This window comes from Nycticebus coucang, chromosome 18, assembly GCF_027406575.1.
Source record: "Nycticebus coucang isolate mNycCou1 chromosome 18, mNycCou1.pri, whole genome shotgun sequence".
In the NCBI taxonomy this organism is placed as follows: domain Eukaryota; kingdom Metazoa; phylum Chordata; class Mammalia; order Primates; family Lorisidae; genus Nycticebus; species Nycticebus coucang.
The window spans coordinates 65,220,308-65,246,115 of NC_069797.1; the positions used below are offsets into that span (position 1 = coordinate 65,220,308).

The window sequence follows — 25,808 nt, forward strand, 5'->3', positions numbered from 1 at the left end:
GCTGGGCGTTGTGGCGGGCGCCTGTAGTCCCAGCTCCTCGGGAAGCTGAGGCAAGAGAATCGCCTAAGCCCAAGAGCTGGTGATTGCTATGAGCTGTGACACCACAGCACTCTACTGAGGGTGACAAAGTGAGACTCTGTCTCTAAATAATAAAAATAAAAAATAAGCCAGGGCCACACCTGTGGCTCAAAGGATTAGGGCACCAGACCCATATTCTGGAGGGGGCGGGTTCAAACCTGGCCCCAGCCGAAAAAAAACTGCAAAATAAATAATAATAATAAGCCAATTGGCTTGGCGCCCGTGGCGTCATAGCTAACAGTAACCTCAAACTTTTGGGCTTAAACAATTCTCTTGCCTCAACCTCCCAAGTAGTGGTTAGGGTGGATGTCAGCCACATGCACTGGGGCTGGTGGGTTCAAACCTGGCCCGGGCCTGATAAACAACAATGACAACAACAACAAAAAAAATAGATGGGGCTTGGCACCCGTAGCTCAGTGGTAAGGGTGCCACTCACATACACTGAGGCTGGTGGGGTCGAACCTAGCGCAGGCCTGCTAAACAACAATGACAACTGCAACACCCCCCCAAAAAAAATAGCCAGGCGTTGTGGCAGGTGCCTGTAGTCCCAGCTAATGGGGAGGCTGAGGCAAGAGAATTGCCTAAGCCCAAGAGCCGGAGGTTGCTGTGAGCTGTGATGTCACAGCACTCTACCGAGGGCGACATAGTGAGACTCTGTATCAAAAAACTAAAAATAAAAAGTAAGCCAAGCTTGGAGGTGCACACCTATAGTGCCAGCTACTCTGTAGGTTGAGGCAGGAGGATCCCTTGAGCCCAGGGGTTTGAGGTTGCAGGGAGCAATGGTCAGGCCACTGCATTCTAGCCTGGGCAACAGAGCAAGAGAGAGAGAGAAGAAAGAGAATAGCTCCAGGCCCTTGATCTGACCCAGCATGTCCCAGAAACTTCTGTTTGGACATAGAGTGCATCTGAAAGAACATGGAGCTCGAGACTGTCCCCGCAATGTGGATGCCTGTGCCTCTGAACGGGTGATCTCCGGTATCATCTTAACGTACAAAGGAAGTGTGTTTAGCCTACATTGGCTTATTTTCTTCTGAGAATCTTGTTTCACAGTCTAATATATGTATACAGAATCTTAGCAAACCGGCCTTGAGGTTTTTGGAAGCCCATGTAATAGTAAAGCAAAAAAAATTTTTTTGAGGCTAAGTCTCACTCAGTCCTCCTGGGGTTGAGTGCTGTCGCATCATAGCTCACAGCAACCTCAAACTCTTGGGCTTGAACAATTCTCTTGGTTCAACCTCCCGAGTAGCTGGGACTTCAGGCACCCACCACAATACCTAGCCATTTTTTTTTTTTGAGACAGTGTCTCACTATGTCGTCCTGGGTAGAGTGCTGTGACATCACACCTCACAGCAACCTCCAACTCTTGGGCTTAGGTGATTCTCTTGACTCAGCCTCTTGAGTAGCTGGGACTACAGGCGCCCACCACAATGCCTGGCTATTTTTTTTGTTGCAGTTTGGCTGGGCTGGGTTTGAACCCACCACTTTCCGTATATGGGGCTGGCACCTTATTCACTGAGCCACAGGCGCCACCCAATACCCAGCCATGTTTAGAGATGAGGGTCTCACTCTCATTCAGGCTGGTCTCCAACTCATGAGCTCAGGTGATCTACCCGCCTCGGCCTTCCAAAGCGCTATGGGCATGAGCCACCATGCCCAGCCAATTCAAGCGTTTATTGAGCACCTATCAATAGATGCTTGACCAGCCACAGTACACACGTCACTGTGCACTGTGCTCTTAATTACAATCATCCATATTCAATTATACAGGGTGTCCATAAAGTTCATGTGCAACTTAAAATAAACACCGGTTTAAATTGCAGACAAACTTTATAGATACTCTGTATATTATACTCTGCTTAAAAAAGAAGACTCACAACTGACCTATAAACATTTTGTGGCTTTCCATGCTACCCAGAGAGGGCCCCAAACAGCATCGTCTTTGTTCTTATCCTTGTGGCATCCACGTGAAGAACGAAGGAGAATGTCCTCAAATTCCTTCTACCAGGAACCCACTTCGGTGGCGGCAACCCTGACTTCTGGGGTTTTTTTTTTTTTGAGACCACCGCGTCTGGCCAACTGAATCGCACAGTAGGCTGTAACAGGGAGAGCAATGCATCTACCTTCTGAATCTGAAGGGCACCTGGGGGAAGCTTCTGTTGACAGCTTGTGCCATTGCTGCCATTGAAAAACCAACTGACGTCACTGTCAAATCGTCTGGGAATATCGGCCAGTGAACTATGCTGAAGTTTGCTACTTGAGCGGGGACTTTCATGAACTAGATCCCGGCAGCCTTCCGGGAGCCGTGTCTTCTGGGAGTTACTGAACCCTGGGTTGACCAGCAGCTCTTCTGCAAAGGTCTTGTTATTTGCCTACCATTGCTCTATGTGGACGTCACCATCCCACGCAACAACCAGGGGGCCCACTAAGAGGGGGGTGTGTTGGATGCTGTTGGGAAGTTCTGCACAGGAGTGCACCGGCCCCCTGAGCCCCCATGGGAGGCCATGCTGATCTCTGCTTCTGCAGGGACCCTAAAGAGACTGATAAGGACAAGTAGGCCACTGGAGGCAGTCAGAGTGAATGGATGGCTCCGGGTCCAGAGCTCACTGAGACTCAGCCTGAGGCTGCAGATGGTCTGAAGTGGTGCAGGTGCCCTGGGCTCCTCCTCAGCTGGTCCCTGCTGCTGTAGCCTGGGTGCAGCTCCCGCCGCCCAGGCCGCCGCGTGGACAGGGACAACCACCAGTGCTCCTCAGCTGTTCTCTCACAGGCTCTTACACAGGAAATAGGAGTAAGATTGATGGAAAATAAATGTCAGTTTCTAAAAAAAGCCCAAACAAAGCATTGTTCCTGTTTTTACATAGTTTTCATGATTATAATTTATAAAAGTAGCGCATCGTAAAACATTTGGAAAATAACTGGAAAAAAATCCTACCCCACACCTAACAACCCCTATTTACCTTTCTTATATATTTTTCTATGTACTTTTGTACAGAATAATTAGCATACACATATACTCTCCTTTTTTCCTGACATTATGTCATAAGCATTTTCCCAAGATGTTTGTTACCTATTCATCTTGCAAAATAGCCATTACTTATAGAAATTCCAGACTTACTGGCACTTTCGAAGTTTTCCCAGCAACTGACTCCCTAAGCATAAGTGGAAAAGTGCCAAAATGATTGAATTGAGATGTGTCCTAAGTGGTTTCTTGTGTCAGGAACCATCTGGCTCCATTGGGTCCCTGCCTGCAGGACTCAGTCCTCCCCTGCAGGAGCCCCTTTTATTTTCTTTCTTTCTTTTATTTATTTATTTATTTATTTATTTTGAGATAGAGTCTCACTATATCACCCTTGGTAGAATGCTGGGGCGTCACAGCTCACAGCAACCTTCAACTCTTGGGCTTAAGCGATTCTCTTGCCTCAGCCTCCCAAATAGCTGGGACTACAGGTGCCTGCCAAAACGTCCAAACCCACCAGCCTACGAGCACTGCCCTAGGATGAACATTCTGGTCACATACATCTTTGACACATCTGATGAATTCCTAGAAATGCAATTGTTTGATTAAAGGATATGGACATTTTAAGGTTTTTCATGCATCTTGTAAGTTGTCCTCAACAAAGACTGTACAACAACAGCACATGAAAAAGCCAACACAGGGCGGTGCCTGTGGCTCAGTGGGTGGGGCGCCAGCCCCATATGCTGAGGGTGGCGGGTTCGAGCCTGGCCCCAGCCAAACTGCAAAAAAAAAAAGAGAAAGAAAAAGCCAACACGAAGTTGCATATGGCCTCCCTAAAAAAATCTGTCCCTTATGCTCTGGAATCTTTTTTTTTTTTTTTTTTTTTTTTTTTATTTTTGGCCAGGGCTGGGCTTGAACCCGCCACCTCCGGCATATGGGACCGGCGCCCTACCCGTTGAGCCACAGGCGCCGCCCTATGCTCTGGAATCTTAGTATAGATTCTGATTTAGTAGATCAAGAGTGAGGACAGCAAATCTACCTTTCAAACTTCAGGGGATATTGATGTTGTTGATCTGCAGACCACACTTGGAATATTAGGAATCCCAGGACTGCCACATCAAGCCCATACAATGAAAACTGGTATGTGAATACCAACAGATCCCAATCAACCAACCCTTGAATGATTTAACCATCTGAATAGAAGACAATGATAATAGCCATGTGTTGTGACAGGCACCTGTAGGTCCAGCTACTTGGGAGACTAAGGCAAGAGAATCACTTAAACCCGCGAGTTTGAGGTTGCTGTGAGCTGTGATGCCACGGCCCTCTACCGAGTGCGACATCGTGAGACTCTGTCTCAAAAAAAACAAGAAGACAAAGATAAGATCCAAGAGAGACTGTCTCCAGTGACCCAAATGAAGATGGTGGAGTTATCTTGGGTCCCTTAGTCCTTTGATGCAACTCACTTCCCACAGTTTCTTCTTTCTTGGGTCCAAGTTGCTCGCTACACTTAGGTCGACTTCCCTGGTTTTCAACCAAAGCTCCCTAAACACTAGGCTGTATCTTCCTTCCTGACCTTCAGTGGTCTCAGTGTTATTTATATATATATATATATATATATATATATATATATTTATTTATTTATTTTTATTTTTTGCAGTTTTGGCCGGGGCTGGGTTTGAACCCACCACCTCTGGCATGTGGGGCCGGCACCCTACTCCTTGAGCCACAGGCACCTCTCTCAGTGTTATTTTTGTTCCAGCCCTTTGTCTAGTGCCTGGCTCAGTTCAGCTCTGGTAGAGTTCAAGACATGCTACCCCCAAATATGGCGGTAAAACCAAGTTGACTTTCCTTTGCAGCAGATGGAAGACATTCATGTGCCTATCCCCAGAGAAAAGGAATGAAGACAGACAATGCCAAGAAGAATCTGGACAAACAGGCCAAGTTCCCCCAGTTTATTACTATTAGGACATAACTCCCTGGTCTTCCAATCACACTAATGCAAGACTGTATGTAACAATACCCATTTTTCTGTTTCTTTAGGTCTTCATTTCTTTCTTTTTTTTTTTTTTGTAGAGGCAGAGTCTCACTTTATGGCCCTTAGTAGAGTGCCGTGGCATCACACAGCTCACAGCAACCTCCAACTCCTGGGCTTAAGCGATTCTCTTGCCTCAGCCTCCCGAGTAGCTGGGACTACAGGCGCCCGCCACAACGCCCAGCTATTTTTTGGTTGCAGTTCAGCTGGGGCCGGGTTTGAACCTGCCACCCTCGGTATATGAGGCTGGCGCCTTACCAACTGAGCCACAGGCACCGCCCTAGGTCTTCATTTCTGAAGGCTCCCTGTCATGTAAAACTTGTATTAGATACATGTGTATCCTTTTCTCTTGCTAATCTGTCTTTTGTTTTAGGAGTCTCAGCCAGCAAGCTTGTGACAGGTGAGGAAAAAATGTATCTTTTTCCTCCTCCAAGGCTCCTTCCCTTGGGTGTCTGTCAGCTTCTATCAGAGACTTGCTGTAAATCGTTAGCTTCATCAGCAATGCCTATAGTCCTCTCCCCCGGCCCAGCTTCCAGCTTTTTCTAACCTAGTGTGAGTGAGAAGGAAACATGGTTGGAAATGAGAGGGAAATGTGTTCCTATGACCAAATACATGTTAAACAAAACTATAGGAGGCCATTGTTTTAGACTGAGCTCCTGCATTAGGCCCCGATAAACCAGGGCAGGACCAAAATGAAGTCACTAATGCTAAAAGACACATCATCAAACTGAAACTGTATGGAAGCAGATAGATTCCAAAACATACTAGTTTTTCCCCAGAAAACAGGGGGTTCCAGTCTACCTGAATCAGTACAATACAGAAGTCCCTTCTGCTGTAAATCTTACGAAAAAGTAACCTGATGTAAGCAGGTGTTCACCAATCAGGTTTTGTTCTATTGCAGTTTCCTTGTTCCCATCTTACAAAACCCACTGTTCTGCCATTGCCCACTGGAAACTCTCACTCTATTTTATAGAATGGAGGCTGTCCCAACTCATGTATCTTGAATACAAGCCAATTAGGCCTATAAAAAATTTTGTTGTGTTTTTGTCTTTTTTATTTTTTATTATTATTATTTTGTTGTTGTTGCAGTTTGGCCGGGGCTGGGTTTGAACCCGCCACCCTTGGCATATGGGGCCGGCACCCTACTCACTGAGCCACAGGCCCCCTGTGTTTTTGTCTTTTAACATGTTTTTATCTAAGCTCCACCTCCCTCTTCAAATATTAACTTGAAACAAACATTAGAAATCATACAATTTGTTGCTTACATATTTTAGTATGTGCTGCCAAAAGACAGAAACTCCCTTTTTATTTTTATTATTATATATTTTTTTTGAGACAAAGTCTCACTATGTCGCCCTGGGTAGGTGGTGTCATAGCTCACAGCAACCCCAAACTCTTGGGTTTAAGCGATTCTCTTGCCTTAGTCTCCCAAGTAGCTAGAACTACAGGCACCTGCCAGAACGCCTGGCTAAGAAATTCCCCTTTTAAAGTGATAAAACATCAAAAATGAAACATAAATAATTCCTTATATCATATTATCACCTATATAATTAACTTTCCTATTTGATTCAGACATGTCAGACATTTTCTTAGGTTCGTTTTTTTTTTATTTTTTTATTTTTGTAGAGACAGAGTCTCACGTACCGCCCTCGGTAGAGTGCCGTGGCGTCACACGGCTCACAGCAACCTCTAACTCTTGGGCTTAGGCGATTCTCCTGCCTCAGCCTCCTGAGCAGCTGGGACTACAGGCGCCCACCACAACGCCCGGCTATTTTTTTGTTGCAGTTTGGCCGGGGCTGGGTTTGAACCCGCCACCCTCGGCATATGGGGCCGGCGCCCTACTCACTGAGCCACAGGCGCCGCCCTCTTAGGTTCGTTGTTAAAGTTGGGACCCAAATAAAGTCCCATATTACAACTGGTTGGTGGTGTAGCAAGAGCAGAGGCAGACGAAGACCCCAGGCACCAGTTGGAAGAAGTAGCGGCTTTATTCACCAGCCAGGAGACTCAGTGGACTACTGTCCCAAAAACCGAGCTCACCGACTCAATCGCTGGCCTTCGTTTTATACATTTTAGGGCTTGGGTGCACGTGAAGTCTTGGGATTCAGGGAAAGGTCAGGTTGGCCCTGTGCCCTTGGTGCAGGGCCACCTGTCCTCAAAGACAACAGAATGTCAGGGAAGTGACAAGGTTACTACATAGGTCCAACACGTATCCTCTGAAGGGCATATAGGTAACAGAGACAGCTGCTGCAGTAGGGGCAGCGATTAGTGGCTTTCGTACTTATCACAGACTGCCAGATAATACCTGTACAGAGTTACTAGGACAGAGTCCAGCTCTGCTTTACTCCTTTGCCTCAGTATGTTTTTGAGGGCAGCCTCCTTTCTTTTTCTGTTAATCTTTTTTTTTTTTTTTTTTTTTGGTTTTTGGCCGGGGCTGGGTTTGAACCCACCACCTCCGGCATATGGGACCGGCACCCTACCCCTTGAGCCACAGGCGCCGCCCCGGCAGCCTCCTTTCTATAAAAGAGTTTCCATGTCTCCAGAAAGACTAGTTTTAAGGTGGGATCCAAACAAAGTCCCATATTACAATCAGTTGGTATGTCTTTTAAGTTTCTTTTAATGTACAAGTTATCCTTCCCTCTATTATGCCCTTGTGATTTTCTTGCGCTAGAAAAACCTAAATTATTTTTTTAAACTCTAAATTAAATTATTTTGAGGTCATATGTCGGTCTTAAAGCAAAACAGTGCCAATTTGGAGAGTCTGACAATCAAGCCCACTGCTCAGGTCCCTTCTGTGGTCAAACACTGACCATTCACAAGAGCGGAATCAATATAAAGACAGTATTGCACTGTAAGACTGAGGTGCACAGGTAGACCTGTTAAAGACAGCATTTTAATTTCATAAACCTTATAAACTTGAAAGCGCACATAGTGAAAATAAGATGGGGTCAGTCAGGCTAGGGCAGATGGGAGACAGCTGGCTTGGTCCGTTTAGGTCTTGCTTGAACTCCCATTCTTACTCCCACCCTAAAGATGCCTATCTTGAGTAGTTTAGGTGGATTGATTTAAGAGATTAACTTTTTAATTGGAATGTTTTTTTGGGTCACGAGTTATACTGATTATTGTTTACTATGGGTCATGGGTTCTGCCAGGGTTAACATGGACTTCACTGTGAACTCACGTGTATAAAACTCAAATTACTCAAACGTAATTTTGAAAATGAAAGAACAGAACAATCTTGGAGAGGCTACTCTCACTGTTCTCCAGAATCCGGCCTTCTGACAAATAAGGATCAGTGGACCTATCCCCGTGTCTGCATATTGGCTGACAGTGACAGGCGGCCAGACCCTCTTTGTCCAGTAACAAACTCTACAGAGTTACTTCATTCACTGATAGTTTCTAAATGGCAAAAAAAAAAAAAGAAAAGAAAAACAAAATCACTGAGCTCATTTTATGTGCAAGGGAAGGGTCTATAGCTACTGCACAGGGAAATTCTAAGGTGCAGGGTAGAGAGTTTTCTGCATGGATAAGAATGAAAGAGGTAAAGAAATTTTGCCCCCAGATATGACTCCTTGACATAAAGAATATTTTGAATTAAAGGCCCTTCACAATTTGAAAGCAATGGAAGGGGCTTTCCCCTAATTTGCATAAAACCAGACTGACCTGATCAGGGGAGCAAAGGGAGGGAAGTGACTTCCTTTCCCTGTGAATGTTAGCAGAGCAGGCCCAACTCATTTAAAACACAATACCCATCTCCCAGGTTAATTTACACGTCAGTCTGTTCCCCATCTAGTCATCCTCCTCCCCAGCAACCACTACCTGCTCCTGGAATCCATATTCTCCCCCACTTCAAAATGACATCTATGAGGCGGCACCTGTGGCTCAGTGGGTAGGGTGCCAGCCCCACGTACTGAGGGTGGTGGGTTCGAACCCAGCCCTGGCCAGACTGTAACAACAACAAAAATAGCCAGGCGTTGTGGCGGGCACCTGTAGTCCCAGCTACTTGGGAGGCTGAGGCAAGAGAATTGCTTGAGCCCAGGAGTTTGAGGTTGCTGTGAGCTGTGCTGTGATGCTACGGAACTCTACCAAGGGTGAGAAAGTGAGACTTTGTCTCTAAAATAAATAAAGAATAAAATGACATCTATAAAGGTGTCTGATCATCACTGAGACATTGGGTAATCATTCTTGTGGTTCCCCCCATGCACATAGTATTTATTATTATTTTTTTTTATTTTTATTTTTGGCCAGGGCCAGGTTTGAACTCACCACCTCGGGTATGTGGGGCCAGTGCCCTACTCCTTGAGCCACTGGCGCCACGTCATGTGCATGGTATTTGGAAGTAACCATTTCTCTTATTAATCTGGCTTAAGTGTCCGTTGATCTTTCAGTGAACTTTGGTGGGGAAAGGGAGTGTTTCACCATGATCCCTACAAGAACATGAAAGAGCATAAAGATAAGGTTCTCCTGATTAAGGGGCTCCGAGCCTCCAGAAGCATGGATGTTTAAAGGCACCTGGTTGCTATGGCTATAAAACAGAGAAGATCCTTGTTTGCCTACAATAGAAGAAGAGTGGGGGGCTGCTTTTTCTCTGTAACAGCTTTCATTTCCCACTATCCATTGCAGGGGTGTCTGAGCAGTGCGTCTGCCTCTGGAACAGCCTTGGCAGACGCACTGTGGTCCAGGGGATTAGCCTGCTGGGTGGAAGGGAGAGGGCCTCCTTTCCTTCCTCTCTACTCTGGGCCCTCTCACCCCCTGCCCTTTGAGTCTTGCCAACATACACCCTGTCCCAAGAGAGGGTGGTTCCGGGAGAGCAGCAGAGCAGCTGGGCGAGCTGCTGGTCAGAGGTTAACTGGGTGTGGACTGTGGTCTGGATGACACAGGGACGCCTGGCCCTGGGCATGGGGCCAGGTTGGATTATTTTTCTGGCTATCATGGGCCTCAATATACATTCCTTTCCCCCTGTCCAAGTTGGAATTTCCATTGCACGAGCATCTGTGTGTGAGCACATGTGTGGTATAAAAGGCACAGAGGGAGAGTGGAAAGGACCATGCTTATGGACTGTTCTGGCCCTGAGGTCCCAGCTCTTAGTTTTCTGGCCTTTCAGGAAACTTGGATGCAGAGCAGAGAGAAGGGGCCTTCAATCCCCTTTTAGCCTATCATGGCCACCTTGGAAGGGCTGTGTGAGTTTTACATTAAATGGAAAAATTACAATAGCAAATCTAGATTACCAGGACTACGACTAGAGGGCACCGGCCCCATATACCGGAGGTGGAGGGTTCAAACCCAGCCCTGGCCCAAAAAACTGCAAAAAACCCCCAAAACATACAAAAAACTAGGACTAGAGCCAGGTGCCTCCACATATTACTTAATTTAACTTGCACTGCAGTTCCCCCTGCAGGTGGGTAAGGATTGGAGAGAAGCAGAGAAAAGGAACCTTCCTGAAGTCAGGGAACTTGCTCAAAGGTAAGTGGAGTCTGAATACATTTGGTCCTAGTGCCTCAGCTAATTTGCTCTGTGACTCTAGGCAAGTCATATGACCTCTCTGAGCTTCAGTTTCTCCACCTACAAATAATAGTACCTATCTGGAGAAGTTAATTCAAAGAAAAGATGAGGAAGGGTGCAGTGGCTCATGCCTGTAATCCCAAAACATTCTGGGAGGCTAAGGTGGGCTGATCTCCTGAGCCTGAGCTCAGAGACCAGCCTGAGCTAGAGCGAGACCCCATCTCTAAAAATAGCCGGGTGTTGTGGCAGGTGCCTGTAGTCCCAGCTGCTCAGGAGGCTGAGACAAGAGAATCGCTTGAGCCCAAGAGTTTGAGGTTGCTGTGAGCAATGATACCACATCACTCTACAGAGGGTGAGAAAGTGAGACTCTGTCTCAAAAAAAAAAAGAAAAAGAAAGAAATTAGGTCATCTTAATTGTAAGCATAACTCTCTTCTTTTCATAGGATATAATAAAGCTCATGTCATCTTGGCAGAGAAATAAAAAATGAGGTTGGGGCTCAGCACCCGTAGCTCAGTGAGTAGGGCCCCGGCCACATACACTGAGGCTGGTGGGTTCAAGCCCGGCAAGAACCTGCTAAACAACAATGACAACTGCAACCAAAAATAGCTGGGCATTGTGGCGGGCACCTGTAGTACCAGCTACTCGGGAGGCTGAGGCAAGAGAATCACGTAAGCCCAAGAGTTTGAGTTGCTGTGAGCTGTGACACCATAGCATTCTACTGAGGGCAACAGAGTGAGACTCTGTCTCAAAAAAAAAAAAAAAAAAAAAATGTGATTTTTGGTCTTCTGGATATATACCTAGTAGAAGAATTGTAGAATCGAATAGCAGGTCTATTTTTAGATCCCTAAGTGTTCTGCAAACATCTTTCCAAAAGGAACGTATTAGTTTGCATTCCCACCAGCAGTGTAGGGAATGTCACATTATAACGAAGATATTTGGAGTGGTGCCTGTGGCTCAAAGGAGTAGGGCGCTGGTCCCATATGCCAGAGGTGGTGGGTTCAAACCTGGCCGTCGCCAAAAACTGCAAAAAAAAAAGATATTTGTACAAGAATGTTTATTGCAGCCCAATTCATAATTGCTAAATCATGGAAGAAGCCCAAGTGCCCATCGATCCACGAATGGATTAATAAATTGTGGTATATGTACACCATGGAATATTATGCAGCCACAAAGAAAGATGGAGACTTTACCTCTTTCATGTTTATACAGATGGAGCTGGAACGTATTCTTCTTAGTAAAGTATCTCAAGAATGGAAGAAAAAGTATCCAATGTACTCAGCCCTACTGTGAAACTAATTTATAGCTGTCATATGAAAGCTATAATCCAATTATAGCCTAAGAATATGGAGAAAGGGGAAAGGGAGGGGAGGGGGGAGGATGGGTGAAGGGAGGGTAATTGGTGGGATTACACCTATGGTGCATCTTACAAGGATACATGTGGGGTGGCACCTGTGGCTCAAGGAGTAGGGCGCCGGTCCCATATGCCGGAGGTGGCAGGTTCAAACCCAGCCCCGGCCAAAAACCACAAAAACAAAACAAAACAAAACAAAACAAGGGTACATGTAAAACTTACCAAATGTAGAATATAAATGTCTTAACTCAATAACAAGAAAATGCCAGGAAGGCTATGTTAACCAGTGTGATGAAAATATTTCCAATTGTGGGCGGCGCCTGTGGCTCAGTCGGTAAGGCGCCGGCCCAATATACCAAGGGTGGCCGGTTCAAACCCAGCCCCGGCCGAACTGCAACCAAAAAATAGCTGGGTGTTGTGGCGGGCGCCTATAGTCCCAGCTACTTGGGAGGCTGAGGCAAGAGAATCGCTTAAGCCCAGGAGTTGGAGGTTGCTGTGAGCTGTGTGATGCCACGGCACTCTACTGAGGGCCATAAAGTGAAACTCTGTCTCTACAAAAAAAAAAAAAATATATATATATATATATATTTCCAATTGTATATAAAACCAGCGCATGGTACCCCATGATTGCATTAATGTACACAGCTATGATTTAATTGAAAAAGAAATTAAATAATTAATTTACAAAAAAAAAAATGAGACTGGTAAACATTTGTATCTTTCTTGAATTAGTCCTTGTGGTAAAAGGTTTGCTAATGAAGAGCCTGTACATTCTGCAGAAGCAGGTCAAATTTTATAGTTTGTAATACCAGGACCTTTAAGGCAAGTCTCCCTTTTTGTGTGTGTATTTAAGAGACAGGGTCTTACTCTTTCACCCAGGCTGCAATGCAGTGGTGCAGTCATGGCTTGCAGTAGGCTCAAACTCCAGGGCTCAAGCGATCATCCAAAGTAACTAATTAAAAAAAATTTTTTTTTTCAGTTTTTAGAGATAGAGTCTCGCTATGTTGCTCAGTCTGGTCTCAAACTCCTGGCCTGGGATTATATGTAAGGGCCATCACACCAAGTTTGGCGTCTGTAGTTCAAGTGGCTAAGGCACCAGCCACATACACCAGAGCTGGCAGGTTTGAATCCGGCCCGGGCCTGCCAAACAATGACAACTACAACTAAAAAATAGCTGGGCGTTGTGAGGGCGTCTGTAGTCCCATCTACTCAGGAGGCTGAGGCAAGAGAATCACTTAAGCCCAAGAGTTGGAGGTTGCTGTGAGCTGTGACACGACAGCACTCTACTGAGCTATGACATGACGGCACTCTACCCAGGGTGACAGCTTGAGGCTCTGTCTCAAAAAAAACAAAAACAAAAGAAAAAGAGCCATCACGCCAGCCCTCTAACCCAGGTCTAACACAAGTTTTCTTTTTTTTTTTTTTTTTTGGAGACAGAGTTCCACTATGTCACTCTTAGTAGAGTGCTGTGGCATCACAGCTCACAGCAACTTCAAACTCTTGGGTTTAAGCCATTCTCTTCCCTCAGCCTCCCGAATAGTTGGGACGCCTGACTATTTTTTTTTTTTTTAATGTTATAATTGTCATTGTTGTTTATCAGGCCCAGGCCAGGTTTGAACCCACCAGCCCTGGTGCATGTGGCCAGCACCCTAGCCACTGAGCTACAGGCACCGAGCCTAACCCAAGTCCTGCCTAACACCTGCTGCTTTGACAAATAAGTACTTTTTCAATTCCAGGCCAAATACACAAAATACCTTGTAGATTTAAGTTAGCTTACATAGGAAGTATATGTGAGTTTATCTATACATTACAAAATGCAAAGAAGTGTCCTATATCCTTAAGTTTTTTTTTTTTTTGAGACAGAGTCTCACTTGTCACCCTTGGTAGAGTGCCATGGCATCACAGCGCACAGCAGCATCAACGTCATGGCTCAAGTGATTCTCTTGGCTCAGCTTCCCAAGTAGCTGGGACTACAGGCACCTGCACACAATGCCTGGGTATTTTTAGAGACAGAGTGTCACTCCTGCTCAGGTTGGTCTTGAACCTGTGAGCTCAGGCAATCCACCTGCATCGGCCTCCCAGAGTGCCAGGAGCCACTGTGCCTGGCCCCCAATTCTTTTTTTTTTTTTTTGAGGCAGAGTCTCACTCTGTCTCCCTGCCTAGAATGTGGTGGTGTCATAGCTTATAGCAACCTCAAACTCCTGGGTTCAAACAGTCCTCCTGCCTCAGCCTCCTGAGTAGCTGGGACTATAGATGCCTTCCACAACACTCGGCTAATTTTTCTATTTTCAGTAGAGATGGGGTTTCATCCTTGCTCAGGCTGGTCTCAAACTCCTGAGCTTAAAGGGTCCTCCCACCTCAGCCTCCCAGAGTGCTAAGATTACAGGTATGAGCCACCACATCTGGCCAGAAATTTTTTTTTGAGACAGGGTCTAACTTTCTCGCCCCTGGGTAGAGTGCTATGGCATGATTGCTCACAGCAACCTCAAACTCTTGGGCTCAAATGGTCTTCTTGCCTCAGCCTCCCAGATAGCTGTGACTACTGGCACCCGTCACACCACCTGACTTTTTTGCAAAGATGAGATCTTGCTCTTGCTCAGGCTGATCTCAAACTCAATCAGCTCAGGTGATTCACCTACCTCGGCCTCCCAGAGTGTTGGGATTATAGGTGTGAGCCACTGTGCCCGGCCCAGAAACACATATTTTTAAGATTCATTCTGCCGATTTTGAGCTGGTCTGCAGTACCAGGTGTGATCTAGGTTCTGGGAATTCAGGACAGACTCAGTCCTTCTCTCATGAGGAATCACACTTTAGCAAGAGCAACAGAAAACCCGAGCAAACGAGCAAGTACAAGGAAGGAAGCAGAAAGCTGATGTAGAGATAGGATGTTCAGGAAAGATCTCTCTGAGGTGGAAACCGGAGCACTAAGAAGGAGCCCCTTTGGGGGGCTGGGGACAGAACACCCAGTAGAAGGAACAGCCTGAACAAAGGACCAGAGGTGGGCTTGGTGGGTCTGCCTTGTAGGGGAGAGAAAGCTTTCTCTCTACCTTCAGCAGAGTAGATAACTGAGTCTATGAAACAAATGTACATTAGATAGATGAACAGGAGAAAAACCATTTTAATCGCGGGCATATGCACAGGAGTCCCACAAAATAGGAGATTTGAAAAATAAGCAGCTGATTGAAAACTACGCAGCTTCCTGAGCTATGGAAAGGCATAGGGACCTGGGGCTTATGGGTGGTGGCGGCAACACAAGTGATGACACAGTGGAGGGAGGAAAGGCAAGGTGAACAAGGCTGTCTTACCAGGCAGATAAAAGTTCTCCCCGGTAAGGTGATTAGTCTCCGAGCAGCCCTCAGAAGAACCGGTGAGAGTCTGTGATGAAGTCTGGTAGGGGTGGTGCCCACTGCAGTCTCTTCAGAGTTACAGTTACTCTTCTCTAATTGATGAGACTCTGGGAAGGGGACTCATGACAATTGTATTCCTTCTGGACAGTGTGTCTTTAGGCAGACGGGGGAACTTCAGAGAGAGAGCAGAAGAGCAGAGAGACCTTGGTTCTCAGCTGACTTCCAGATTCCTTAAGTTCAAAGTACTGAGTATGCCAAAGTGCCATTCTTTGGGGTATCTCTTTCTGAACCCCAACAGCCTAGAAGAGGTAGGGCAAGGCTCAGAGCATAAGAGAGGGAGGCAGGGGCCACACCATGCAATGGAATGTGGACCGTAGGGAGGAATTTGGATTCTATTGTGTTTTCTGGGTTTTTTTTTGAGACAGAGTCTCACTTTGTTGCTCTCTGTAGAGTGCTGTCACATCATTGCTCACTGAAACCTCAAATTCTTGGGCTCAAGTGATTCTCTTGCCTCAGCCTCCCAAGCAGCTGGGACTACAGGCGCTCACCACAATCCTGTCTATTTTTAGAGGCAGGGTTTCACTCTGGCTCAGGTTATCCACCTGTGTCAGCCTCCCAGAAAGGGAGGATTACAGACAGGGGGGAGCCATTGTGCTCAGCTGGATTCTATTTTCATACTTGAATGAGAGGACATTAAAGTTTTTTAAAATTTTTTTATTAATTTTGTTCTGTTGCTCAGGCCAGAGTGCCATGGCTTTAACATCACAGCAACCTCAAACTCCTGGGCTTAAGCATTCCTCTTGTCTCAGACTCCTGAGTGGCTGGAACTATAGCAGCACACCACCACACCCAGCTAATTTTTGGAGAGCTAAGGCTGGTCTCAAACAATCCTCCTGCCTCAGCCTCCCAACTAGGGTTCTAGGTGTGAGCCACTTCATCTGGCCTAAAGTCCTTTTTAAAAGAAAAAAAAAAGTGAGGCTCAGCACCCATGGTATAGTGGTTACAGCACCAGCCACATACACCAAAGTTGATGGGTTTGAACCTGGCCCGGGCCAGCTAAACAACAGTCCAAGAGTTTGAGGTTGCTGTGAGCTATAATGCCACAGCACTCTACCGAGGGCGACTTAGTGAAACTCTGTCTCAAAAAAAAAAAAAAGTGTTAAAATTCACAAACATAAAATTCACCATTTTAACATGGACAATTCAGTGATATTTAGTACATTTACAATGCTGTGAGTCATCCTCATCATTATTCAGTTTCAGAACATTTTCATCAGCCCCAAAAGGAAACCTCATGCCCTTGAAATAGCCCATTTCCCCGCCCTAGCCCCTGGCCACCACTCATCAGCTTTCTGTCTCTATGAATTTGCCTCTTCTGACATTTCATATAAATAGAGTTATACAATACATGACCTTTTGTGACTTCTTCCTTCTCTTAGTATCATGTTTTCTATATTCATCCACGTTGGCTTGGCACCTGTGGCTCAAGCGGCTAAGGCACCAGCCACATACACCTGAGCTGGCGGGTTTGAATCCAGCCTGAGCCCCCCAAACAACAATGACAGCTGCAACCAAAAAATAGCCGGGTGTTGTGGCGGGCACCTGTAGTCCCAGCTACTTGTGAGGCAGAGGCAAGAGAATTGCTTGAGCTCAGGAGTTGGAGGTTGCTGTGAGCTGTGATGTCATAGCACTCTACCCATGGCAACAGCTTGAGGCTCTGTCTCAAAAAAAAAAAGAAAAAATAGATCTACCTACGTTAGACCATGTATCACTACAAGGAACTTTTTTTGTTGTTCAAAGATCAGGGTAAAGTGTGAATGCAGATCCTCACTATCACAAATTATGCAGTCGAGTTTCTCACATTTGGGGAAATCGCAGGGGTCAGCACATCTGGAGTGCAATGGATAAGCCTAGCACTGGGAAAACCACCTTCGTGATCATGGTATTTTCCCAGCCATGTAAGTAGTACAAGGAAACTTTCTGAAGAGCACGTGTGAAGAAATCTGATTTACATTTTAGGGTCACTTTCACTGGAAAAGAATATTCCAATAGGAGAGAAACCTGAGGGAAAGTGGGGTTGGTCGAGGTGGGGAGGCTGAGAGACGCTGGAGACCTGGCAAGGTGGCTGCAGTGGAACCCGGGAGACAGGACAGGTTGGAAATTTTATAGGGAGGACAGACAGGACTTGCTGATGGATGAGAGGTGAGGCAAGGGCAGTCCCAAGTACCCAGAAAGTCCCAGGCAGGAGGGGAGGAGGGGGAAGAGAGAAGTAGGAGAAATCAATCACTCTGTTTTGGGTACATTAATCTTGAGATAGCTAATTGAAAATGTTAACCAGGGGCCAGGGGCAGTGGCTCATGCCTGTAATCCTAGCACTGTGGGAGGCGGGTGGATTGTTTGCTGAGTTCTTCAAGACTAGCCTGAGCAAGAGCGAGAGACCCTGCCTCTAAAAATAGCTGGACAGTGGCTCAGTGCCTGTAGCTCAGTGGCTAGGGCGCCAGCCACATAGACCAGAGCTGGCAGGTTTGAACTCAGCCCGGGCCTGCCAAAAAACGACAATTACAGACAAAAAATAGATGGGTGTTGTGGCAGATGCCTGTAGTCCAAGCTACTTGGGAGGCAGAGGCAAGAGAATTGCATAAGCCCAAGAGTTTGAAGTTGCTGTGAGCTGTGATTTCACAGCACTCTACCAAGGGCCACACAGTGAGACTGTGTCTCAAAAAAAAAAAAAAAAAAAAAAAAGCTGGGCATTGTGGCGGGTATCAGTAGTCCCAGCTACTCAGGAGACTAAGAGTTTATCGTTGCTGTGTGACAAAGTAGTGAGACTGTGTCTAAAAAAAAGGAAAAGAAAACGTTAACCAGGCAGAAGTTTGAAGCTAAGAATTAGCCAGGAAATGAGAGATAGAGATAAAAATGTAAGGATCACCAGCCAGAGCCAGAGTCTAACTCTAGGAGACTATAGGGGATTCCACGTATATGCATTATAATAAAGCAATTTCCACCTCTTGGGTGACCAGGAATTAGAGCTCCAGGGATCTATTACTTCTCAGTTCTTACCAAAAAGCAAAATATTTTGCATTTGAATAAGTACTTAGCATTAACAAAGACATCTTTGGAGGACTGTATTCCGAGTCCCTAAACCCACTTCACACACCTCTTTGCATTTTTGGTGCTGCAACAGACAGCCCATCAAGCTGGCAGCACCTACTGAGGGAGTAAGGATCTTTTAACCTTTTCTTTTTTCTCTTTTTTTTTTTTTTGCAGTTTTTGGCCAGGGCTGGGTTTGAACCCACCACCTCTGGCATATGGGGCCGGCGCTCTACTCCTTTGAGCCCAGGCGCCGCCAGATCTTTTAACCTTTTCAATAAGAAAATCAAAAAGTGGGGTTAAGGTCTTGTCTTGGGTTTAAAATCAATGCTCTGTTTGGTCATTGAGGTCACTTACCTTGAAGAAATTTTTTTAACTTTTGCTTTAATGGAAGGGAAACATATTCCTGTTTCTGCATTTAAAAAACACTTTTATTTTTACTTTATTGGTGTACAATATATGTATTTTTGTTGGGGGGGAGACAGAGTCTCACTACGTTGCCCTCAGTAGAGTGCTGGCGTTGTAGCTCACAGCAACCTCAAACTCTTGGGCTTAAGTGATTCTCTTGCCTCAGCCTCCCAAGTAGCTAGGACTACATGGGCCCGCCACAAAGCCCAGCTATTTTTTGTTGCAGTTGTCATTGTTGTTGACAGGCCTGGCAGGCCTGGGCCAGGTTCGAACCTGCCACTCTCGTGCCTGTGGCCACTGCCATAACTACTGTGCTACGGGCACCAAGCCAACATATTTTTTTTTTTTTTTGAGACAGTCTCACTTTATCACCCTCAGTAGAGTACTATGGCATCACAGCTCATGGCAACCTCCAACTCCTGGGTTTAGGCGATTCTCTTGCCTCAGCCTCCCAAGCAGCTGGGACTATAGGTGCCTACCACAACGCCGGGCTACTTTTTTGTTGCTGTTTGGCCGGGGCTGGGTTTCAACCCACCACCATTGGTATATGGGGCTGATGCCCTACTCACTGAGTCATAGGCGCCGCCCAACATGTTTTGATATATGTATATAAATACATATGTGGAAGGCTAAATGAAGCTAATTAACATAAGTATTGCTCATATACTTATTCACCTTTTCTGTGTGATAGTTAAAATCTACTCTCTTAGCAATTTACAAGTATTAGTATATTGTTCTGAACTATAGTCACAATGATATAGATCTCCTGAATTTATTCCTCGTGTCCCTGAAATTTTGCCTCCTTTAATGCACATCTCTGCCACTCTGTGAACGTTATTATACATGATCTTAGCCAAAAGGCCAAGAAATGGCCAGGCTGGTGGCTCGCCTCTGTAATCTTAGAACTCTGGGAGACCGAGGTGGGTAGATAGCCTGAGATCACAGGTTTGAGACCAGCCTGAGCAAAAGCAAGACCCTGTCTCTAAAATTTGCCGGGTATTGTGGCAGGTGCCTGTAGTCCTAGCTACTTGGGAGGCTGAGACATGAGAATCACTTGAGCCCAAGAGATTGAGGTTGCTGTGAGCTGTGACGCCACAGCACTCTAAAAAGGCTGGCAAAGTGAGACTCTGTCTCCAAAAAAAGAAGGCCAAGCAATGATTGTGGAAGTCATTAATATCAAAATGTGTAAGTACGTGTTGTGGCGGGCGCCTGTAATCCCAGCTACTCAGGAGGCTGAGGCAAGAGGATCATTTGAGTCCAAGAGTTTCAGGTTGCTGTGAACGATGACTCTTGGCCACTCTACCCAGGGTGACACAGCAATATTGTGTCTTAAACAAACAAAAATGTAGTCATTAATGTCAAATCCTAACAAAATGGAGCCAGGAGGCCATGAAAGAAAGGATTTCAAATGTGTATGTGGGGCAGGTGCAGTGGCTCATGCCTGTAATCCTAGCATTGTGGGAGGCTGAGGCCGATGGATTGCCTGAGCTCACAGGTTGAACCAGAGCAAGACCTCATCTCTAAAAATAGCTGGTTGTTGGGCTCACGGCCTGTAGTTTGTGGTTAGGGCACCATCCACATACACTGGGGCTGGTGGGTTCGAATCTGGCCTGGGCCTGCTAAATAACAATGACAAAAATAGCTGGGGATTGTGGCGGGCACCTGTAGTCACAGCTACATGAGAGGCTGAGGCAAGAAAATCGCTTGTGCCCAAGATTTGAGATTGCTTGTGAGCTATGATGTTGGGTCACTCCAGCAAGGGTGACAATCTGAAACTCTGTCTCCAACAAGAAAAAAAAAATGTTACCAGATGAAGAGGGTCTGGCTACCTGTCACTGTCAGCCAATATGCAGAGATGGGGATAGGTCCATCAAACTTTGTCAGAAGACCTAGATTTTGGAGAATAGTGAAAGTAGCTTCTCTTTTTTTTTTAAATTTATCTATAGCAATTTATTTATTTTTGTTGTTGTTGTTGCAGTTTGGCCGGGGCTGGGTTTGAACCCGCCCTACTCACTGAGCCACAGGCGCCGCCCCGAAAGTAGCTTCTCTAAGACTATTCTGGGGGCAGTGCCTGTGGCTCAAAGGGATAGGGCGCTGGCCCCATAAGCCGGAGGTGGTGGGTTCAAACCCAGCCCTGGCCAAAAAACGCAAAAAAAAAAAAAGACTATTCTGTTCTTCATTTCCAACATTACAGTTTTATACATTTAAATTCAAAGTGAAGACCATGTTAACCCTTATCTTACAATGTATTTTTTTGTGCAGTTTTTGGCTGGGGCTGGGTTTGAACCCACCACTTCTGGCATATGGGGCTAGCGCCCTACTCCTTTGAGCCGGGGCGCCGCCCCCTTCTCTTAAACAATAATTGGCAGAACCCATGACTCATAAATAATAAATTCTAATTTAAAAGTTAATTTCCTTTAAGATAAGTGTTAGTAATAATAAAAAAAAAACATGGGCGGCTCCTGTGGCTCAGTGAGTAGGGTGCCAGCCCCATATACTGAGGGTGGCGGGTTTAAACCTGGCCCCAGCCAAACTGCAACAAAAAAAATAGCAGGCGTTGTGGAGGGCACCTGTAGTCCTAGCTACTCAGGAGGCTGAGGCAAGAGAATCGCCTAAGCCCAGGAGCTGGACATTGCTGTGAGCTGTGTGATGCCACAGCACTCTACCGCGGGTGATAAAGTGAAACTGTCTCTACAAAAAAAAGGTAAGCGTTAGTATGATTTTTGCTTTTAACTTTTACGTAAAGTTTGCTTGCTTTTTAACTTTTCCAAAAACTGTGATTTTGGAAATGGAAGAGCAGAACAGTCTTGGAGAGGCTACTCTCACTGTTATCCAGAATCCAGGCCTTCTGACGAAGTTTGGTGGACCTACCACCAACTCTGCATATTGGCTGACAGTGACAGGTGGTGGAACCCTTTTCATCTGGTAACAAAGCAATCCTCTTGCCTCAGCCTCCCAAGGAGCTAGAACTACAGACACCTGCCACAACACCTGGGCTGCTTTTTCTATTTTTAGTAGAGACAGGGTCTTGCTCTTGCTCAGGCTGGTCTGAAACTATGTCAAGAAATTCACCCATTCAGCCTCCCTGAGGGCTAGGATTACATACCTGAGCCACCATGCCCCACCCTGAGTATGGCTATGTTTCAATGAAACTTTTTTTTTTAAACATACTTTATTGTATGACATGAAACTTTCTTTATAGACACTGAGATTTGAATTTCATGATTTTCATGTGTCATGAAATATTCCTTTTGATTTTTTTCCCTAACCATTTAAAAAAATAAACACCATTTTTAGCTTGCAAGCCATAGACATAGAGCAATTGGCTGAATTTGGCTGATAGGCCATAATTTGGTGACCTCTGAACCACTTACACATCTTCATAACTGAACATTTATAACTCTCATATCCTAATGAAACCATTTATGCAAAGTGAAAGGAAAATGTCATGACATTCCGAATCAGTGAAAAGTCCTTAAAAGTTCAAAGAGACAAAGGGTAGGAAACTTGAGTCATCACATACTGTTCAGTAGAATGCATCTCATCAAACTCAAAAGAAACCTGGGCCATAGTAGTCAGTACCATATTTCACCCTGTAAGTAGCAAATTAAGTTCTCCGAAAACTATGATCCAACACATGAAATTAATGATGCTATTTCAATTTTTGCTAACTTTCATTTGGAACATTTTTATTATTTTATTTATTCATTCATTTTTCTTTAGAGACAGAGTGTCAATTTGTTGCCTTTGGTAGATTGCTGTGGCATCATAGCTCACAGCAACCTCAAACTCTTGGGTTCAAGCAATCTTCTTGCCTCAGCCACCCAAGTAGCTGGGATTACAGGCACCTGCCACAGTGCCCAGGTATTATTTATTTTTTTGAGACAGAGCCTCAAGCTGTTGCCCTGGGTAGCGTGCCATGGCGTCACTCTGGGCTTAAGTGATTCTCCTGTGTCAGCCTCGCAAGCAGCTGGGACTACAGGCACCCGCCACAATGCCTGGCTATTTTTTGGTTGTAGTTGTCATTGTTGTTTGGCAGGCCCAGGCTGGATTTGAACCTGCCAGCTCTGGTGTATGTGGATGGCGCCTTAGCTGCTTGAGCTATAGGCGCCAAACCCCAGGTATTTTTTAGAGATGGGGTCTCATTCTTGGTCAAGCTGTTCTCAAACTCCTGAGCTCAGGCAATCCACCCACATCAGCCTCCCAACGTGCTAGGATTACATTTTATTTTATTATTTTATTTTGACACAGAGTCTCAACTCTGTTGCCCAGGCTAGAGTGCCATAGTATCAACCTATCTCATAGCAACCTCAAACTCCTGAGTTTAAGCAATCCTCCTCAGCCTCTTGAGTAGCTGGGATGACAGGAGCTCCCCATAATGCAGGCTGTTTTTTTTTTCTTTTCTATTTTTAGTACAGATGGGATTTTGCTCTTGTTCAGACTGGTGTCTTAACTCTTGAGCTCAAGTAATCTTCCTGTCTTGGCCTCCCAGCATGCTAGGAGTACAGGTGTGAGCCACCATGCCTAGCCCGGGAATATTTTTATTTTTATTTTATTTACTTATTTATTTTTGAGACAGAGTCTCACTTTGTCCCCCTGGGTAGAGTGCTATGGTGTCATAGCTCACAGCAACCTTAAATTCCTGGACTCAAGTGATCCTTTTGTCTTAGCCTCCTAAATAGCTGGGACCATGGACACTCACCACAACGTTCCACTAGGTTTTAGTGATGGGTTCTCTTTTTTTTTTTTTTTGAGACAGAGACTCAAGCTATTGCCCTGGATAGAATGCCGTGGTGTCACAGCAGCCTCCAACTCGGGCTCAAGCCATCCTCTTGCCTCAGTTTTTCTATTTTAGTAGAGAAGGGGTCTTGCTTTTTGCTCAGAGTATGATCAGAGGCTGGTCTTGAACTTGTGAGCTCAAGCAATCCACCCACCTTGGCCTCCCAGAGTGCTAGGATTATAGTTATGAGCCATTGGGTCTGGTCATCTGGAATTTTTTTTTGAGACAAAGTCTCACTATGTTGCCTTGGCATCACAGCTCACAGCAACCTCACACTCCTGGGCTTAAGTGATTCTCTTATTATTATTATTTTTTTAAATTTCAGTAACTAATAAACATTTTTATTTATTTATTTCAGTTTTTGGCCGGGGCTGAGTTTGAACCCACCACCTTCAGCATATGGGGCCGGCGCCCTACTCCTTTGAGCCACAGGTGCCACCAGGCTTAAGCAATTCTCTTGCTTCAGCCTCCCAAGTAGCTGGGACTACAGGCACCTGCCACAACGCCCAGCTACATCTGGCATATTTTTTTTTTTTTTTTTTTTTTTTGTAGAGACAGAGTCTCACTTTATGGGCCTCGGTAGAGTGCCGTGGCCTCACACAGCTCACAGCAATCTCCAACTCCTGGGCTTAAGGGATTCTCTTGCCTCAGCCTCCCGAGTAGCTGGGACTACAGGCGCCCGCCACAACGCCCGGCTATTTTTTGGTTGCAGTTTGGCCGGGGCCAGGTTTGAACCCGCCACCCTCGGTATATGGGGCCGGCGCCCTACCGACTGAGCCACAGGCGCCGCCCGTCATCTGGCATATTTTTAATACTTACCTTGTCCACACAAATCATATTCAAAGCCTAGCTCTGATTCTTCTTGTTCTCTAAACATACTCCATTCCCTTGGCTCTGAATGAAGTCCACAGGCTGATGTGCTGTCACTGGTAGCCAGGATATTAGGTGAATTGAGAAATATTCCAGCAACATAAAAAGCTCTTCTTAAAGATTAATTAGCAAAAGAAAACCTTAGTGACTTCATGTCAGATCCCAAAATATTTTGGAAATCTTACTGATTCATGAAATCAAAGTTCAGAAAACACCGTTGTAGACTGTTGTATATCTCTCATATAGAATTCCGGAAGCACTTAATATCAGTAAAACTTATTTGGCATACAAAGATGAACTTGAATGGCGATTTGATGATTTGATTTTGCTTTTGCTTTGTGATCCCTTCTAGATTGTAGCCTCAGCCTCCTGAGTAGCTGGGACTATAGATTCTTGCTACAATGCCTGGCTATTTTTGGAAACAGGGTCTGGCTCTAGCTCAGGCAGGTTTCAAACTCGTGAGCTCAGGTGATCTGCCCATCTTGGCCTCCCAAGGGCTGGGATTACTGGTGTGAACTACTGCACCCAGCCTAGGAAAGATTATTCAAAATGATTATTCAAAATGATGCTAGTCCAGGGCTGGCTCAGTGGGTAGGGTGCTGGCCCCATATACTGAGGGTGGCGGGTTCAGACCCGGCCCCGGCCAAACTGCAACTAAAAAATAGCCAGGTGTTGTGGCGAGCGCCTGTAGTCCTAGCTACTCAGACAAGAGAATCACCAAATCAGGAATTGGAGGTTGCTGTGAGCTGTGTGATGCCATGGCACTCTACCGAGGGCGATTAAAAAAAAAAAAAAAAAAAAGGCTCAGCGCTTATAGCACAGTGGTTACAGTGCCAGCCACATGCACCAAGGTTGGCAAGTTCGAGCCTGGCCTGGGCCAGCTAAACAGTAATAACAAATGCAACAGGAAAATGGCCAGGCCTTGTGGCGGGTGCCTCTAGTCCCAGCTACTTGGGAGGCTGAGGCAAGAGAATTGCTTGGGCCAGGAGTTTGAGGTTGCTGTGAGCTGTGTTACCCTACTGAGGGCGACATAGTGAGACTGCCTAAAAATAAATAAATAAAATAAAAATAAAACAAACCTAGTCTTTTCCAAAAGTCCAGAATTTTGAATAGTGTTTTCCTCAAGAAATTTGTTCTTAGAAAACAGAAAGGCTGGAGTAGAAATTGGACATGGCTTCCAATGTAGAGTTGGTAGTCTCAAACTCCTGAGCTCAAGCAATCCACCAGCCTCTGCATCCCAGAATGCTAGAAAACTCCTCTCACCAGCTTCTCTGGCCAAGGATAAAACACAAATATATCCTCTAGAGCTCATTGTGGTGGTTTTCAAATGTGTGGAGATTGCAAAAAAATCTCTTATTTTTTTTTTACACAGTTTCACTTTGTCACCCTCGGTAGGGTG

The 25,808-nt window shown here is 45.5% G+C and overlaps 1 non-coding gene across 1 annotated transcript; it reads right to left on the minus strand.

The window, feature by feature from the left end:
• Positions 1–17,066: 17,066 nt before the first annotated feature.
• On the minus strand, positions 17,067–17,230 carry LOC128571473 (U1 spliceosomal RNA). Its single transcript, XR_008375880.1, has one exon. It is a non-coding gene; the product is annotated as a U1 spliceosomal RNA (small nuclear RNA).
• Positions 17,231–25,808: the final 8,578 nt, after the last annotated feature.